The sequence below is a fragment of the Penaeus japonicus genome, unplaced genomic scaffold (assembly GCF_977035675.1).
Source record: "Penaeus japonicus unplaced genomic scaffold, GWHDUDI00000001_assembly GWHDUDI00000008, whole genome shotgun sequence".
Taxonomy (NCBI): Eukaryota; Metazoa; Arthropoda; class Malacostraca; order Decapoda; family Penaeidae; genus Penaeus; species Penaeus japonicus.
The window spans coordinates 37,311,426-37,316,425 of record NW_028234410.1 but is presented as its reverse complement, the minus strand read 5'-3'; positions in this window follow the sequence as shown (position 1 = coordinate 37,316,425).

Sequence of the window (5,000 nt, the reverse complement as noted above, 5' to 3'; positions counted from 1 at the left end):
CAGCAAATTTTTTACACTAATCATTTTGAATGTTTGGTAAAAAAAAAAAATCCTTCTCTTTAAATCTCTTTTATTTGTACATCATTTTACAAATTACCTAATATTTTTTTGCAGGCTTTTAGGAAAGTTATAGTGTCAATACCACTTGGAATGCATTGTCTGTTAAGCCTACACCTGCTCATCCTATCATTAGTGTCCTCACTGTAAATCTCTGTGTATGAAAATTGTTGTAGAGTTAAGTCACAATACTAAGTTATCTTGAAAGTGCTAAAACCTATTGACTTAGTTGATGAGCCTCGCGTAAAAATTACAACCTTCAAAATCTTGACTGGCTCCAAATGTACCATTGCTTACTTTGTTTTGACCTAATAACTAATCATAACAAAACCCACAATTCATTAACAGCCAAAACTGTATCCTTCCATATTTTAAGTAATAATTCCTGTAACTGTTTACATCATTTACAAATTCCTAATTTCTTCTAATTGGCAGAATATAAAAAAACATTATTCAAGCCACCCACTGATACTTCCTCAAAGGAGACCGTTTTCACAAGAGTATGAATTTCCAAAAGCCAACACGACTTCACTGAGAGAGCGGCACTCCAGTTGAGAATGCATACGCTCCAACTATTTTTGTTCTCGAAACTTCAAAATGATAACTGCAAAAGCTTCTCAGTCATAATTTGATGAGGAGATAAACTGTATCTAGACATACTGAATTACAGTTAACCAGCACACTTCTATCCACAGATGTCATTTCTTGACACAGGTGACACGATACTATATTCTGTACAATATCCTGAAGTCAGCAAACTCATTAAATTGGAAAACCCTTAAAACAATACTTAAAGAATTAAATGAAAATACTGATGGATGCAAAGGTATTTTATAATGAGGTAATGATATCTTTTGGAGAAGAATGCCGTCTATGGAGGCTTTACAGCATTTTATTCTCCAAAGTAGTTGCGATGATTTTAGGATTGAATAGATGGAAGAAGTTATATTAAAAGTTTGAGGCAATCATCCACAATTCTGGCATGATATGAAAAATAGGCCCATTTCAAAAATGTTTCCAATGGGAATTCCAGACTTCTGAGCCACCATAAATTTGGTGTGAACTAAAAACATAAACCTATTCATACAAAATTAAGATTATAATATTCTTTCTTACATAATAGGTTATCTCTTCTTCAAGAGAGTAACTGGTCAAATTCTCAGCCCCTGTAATGATATACCCATAAGCACTAATTTCTCACCACTCTAGTAGCTGGTGTCATGGCCAGTAGCGAAAGACAACCCAAACACACACTGCTCCACAAATATCCAACAATGCTTACACAATAGTTGGGTCATGGGCAATGTAAATTTCACAAGTGCCTAGTTGTCTCTATGGGTGTACATTTCACAAGTGCCTGGTTGTCTCTAATGTCTCTCACCCTGACTCCAGCTACTGGAAGTGGAGGGGGAGTTTGTTTACAGGTGTAGGCTACATAAGTTCTTTTGGAAACTATACAGTAATTAAATACAATAGAGCAGAGAATATCTAGTATATATCTGTGATCCAAACACAAATCCAATAGCATTCATTACCACACAGTATTTTACATACTAGATAACTTTTCACAAAATTACATTTAAGCTGTGCTTCATCATCCATGTCATTGCATTAATCGATACTCACTCCATTCTTACACAAGACATTCTATATCACTTTCATCCATGAGTCTTTAACCTCCTACACAAGTCAGTAAATCACAAAGATAATACACCATTTTTCACCATGATGAACACCTCAACATATGAATATCTACAGAGATTTTGAATATTGTGTTTCACTACTGTAGAAACGGTAAGAGCACTCAGTGTTGTCAACTGAAGTTCAGCTATTAATCATTGAGGACACTAAAGCACAAACATAAAAGAAAAAGAAAGAAAAACATTCATAGAAAAATAAAGTCTAATGGAGTTTTTCCAAAGCAGTCAAAGATATTTGGAAAGCAATAGAGCACAGCATGTTGTTTTGGTTGATTCACCAGCAAATAAAAAATTAGAATACTATACACTCGCAAGCAAAATACCCCTTTCTTCATCTTATGGCCATTGCCTCCAAATTCATATTGACAGTAAACAAAAGGCCTAAACCTTTATAATCTTCAAAACCCTTTCTTTGGATGACAAAGCAGAATAAGGAGGAGAAATAATATGAAGATAAAAACCTAGATCATGAAGAAGACAAAGGAGAAGACGACAACAAAGAAGACAATGAAGATGGAGAAAACGTATCTATCCATTCTATTAAATGAATATAATGTTACTAATCTACTTGGTGTGTCACCCAACAATCCATATTCTGTGCTTCCTTTACATTCACAAACAGTACAGGATTTAAAAAAACTGTTCTGGAACATTTTTATAAAATCAAAGACAAAAGCTGTGATTAAACAATAACTCTGAAAAGTTTCAGATATTATAGTAATTTTGTCAGTGGTTTCTTTAACCCATTGCGTCATGACATACATGTCGGCACTGATTAGGCCTAAAAGACCAGAGTCAATGCTTACATGATGCGACATCGGGATCTGCTCACAGTTGAGGCGCGCACAGTCATCAAGTATTATGGCTCTAACAGTGCTAGCTCCAGAGCTACAGGGTTCCAAAGAACGCATAAACCCGCATTTTAAGATGGATTTATGGAAATGTATTGCTTGGGCTAGTCTGTGAAACCCGAAGGGTGGAGAAAACCCTTTCCCCATCCCTCTAATTTTTCGCTGGTGACGCTAGTGTCGTAGACTGCCCATCCTGATGACCAATTAGGTCATTGAGCACCCTGTCCAATATGGGTTAAAGTCTGATTCTCATAAAGGTTTATCTGTAGTAATGAAAGTTCAAATACAGTCCCCTAACCATTAATGTGAAGGTATTCCAGTAATTTAAGAAAGAAAAAGACTCTCTGAAACACAAAATATTAAGTAAATATGAAGATATGTGCAAAAAATATCTTGGCTTAGTTTTTATGCTGGTTCATGTCACATGCACAGCAATCTTAAAATTCCACTGCCTGCTTTCATGGACAGATTGTACAATCACACATATGATAGTTCATGCAAGTTAATGATGTGATGTAAGAACAGAAGTTGCTGTTGCCACTGACAAGCTTCCCTCAAAGTATATTATATCAAAACTGATGTTGGCAAGATAATAGTTAATCACTATTAAAAAACATAAGGAACTAATTATCAGGGACTTTGATGTTCTTGTTATATGTATTGAAATGTTTGTCTGAAATTCAATTTGCATACATTAACACATGATCACATTCACTTATTCAAACTCTATTGGCAAACGATAAATTTCTCTGGGTAACTTTAATTTAATTCAGTAGGTAATTGAATTTGATATTACTCATGTATTTATTCCTTTATTTTTGACAAGTGAGTCCCTTACAAGCACCATTAAGATCATTTTGAAACCTGAACACTCATTCTGCAGTTCAATTAAGCGAACAAGGAGGAACCTAACTCTAAGGCGATGGAACGAATTCTTGTTTTGTTTTGTTTTTTTTCCACAAATACAAAGACGTCTTCCTTTCTTCCTTTTTCTACACACACTCCCTTTCTCACTCATCCATCAGTCGTCCTCTTTAATTCTGCTATCTCTTGTATTCTTCAAGGCAACGCAATAATAAATGATAACAAGAATGAAGATGATACTAATGAAAATTCAACATTGGAACTACTGTCACTACTTCATCTACCTGGAACATGAAAAAAAAAAATTAATAGGCAATAGTTCCTGAAAATTATGAATCCTGTAATTATAACATTTAAACCTAATAACATTAACAATAATAATTATGTTGTTAAGTGTAATAACAGTTTTTAAAGAAAATCAATACAAACAAATGTTATCATTAGTAACAAATTCACTTAAAAAAAGAAAAGAGAAATAAAAAAATAATGATAATGAGGATGGTAGGATTAATAGTCATGATAATAATAATAAAAAAATATATACAACATAAATAACAAATCCAAAACCATGAGTATAATAACAACAAAAAGAAGAGTACTGATGGAGAAAATTACAAATAAAGAATAAATTACAATAGTTGTGATATTTCTAAAAATTGTAATAGCATCAACAATAATAACTGTACCTATAACAAAGTATATTTACCTAGTAATATCAACACTATCAATCATCATTTTATAACTCATTTATAAGAACTTGATAAAATCTGAACATTTCCTTCATCACGGACATTAATGTTATCATTCTTTACTGATTGCTGGGTAAGTCAGGTGTAAATAAAACTATTAATAAATAGAGGGAAAAATATATCAACATTTAAGGCAACTGTATTTAGCTACAACAACTTTCAGAAAATACTGTGGATTTTGGACGATAAAATTCTTGCGTGACACCAAAAAGGTTTTTGAAAATTAAATGTTCCTTTTCCATTTGTAAACACCAAACCATTTTTTTTCCCCATTTTTTTCCTTTTTTTAAAGATTTTCTTCTTTTTGCTAACCTCACCACAACTATATTCTTTTGTTCATCTCAATGTCTCTCTCTCTTTCTCTCCACATACAATTCTAATTCTTGTTTTTTTTTTCTTTTTTTTGCCACAATATCTTCTTCAGTCTGTAGCCATTGTGTGAAATATCTATCAAAACTGTCCAACTTTTTTTTTTTTCAAAGTATCAGTCTTAAGTGGTACAACTTACTCTCTAAATGAAGTCTAGAAATTAATGAAAGTTATTCTTAACACATAAAAATAAAGGCAAAAAAATTTACATTACTTCCTATATTAGTTGATATGATGTTCCACTTGTCTTTCAAAAATTCATTACTTGTCCAACACTGCCGGGTCTCTGGGCAATACACTCACTCCATATTATTCTCCATCTGTAATTCATAACATATTCTTGCTCTTTTCACTTCTTTCTTTTCCATCACTTTTTTTCTTTCCTTCTCCTGGTCCTTCAACTTCTGTCA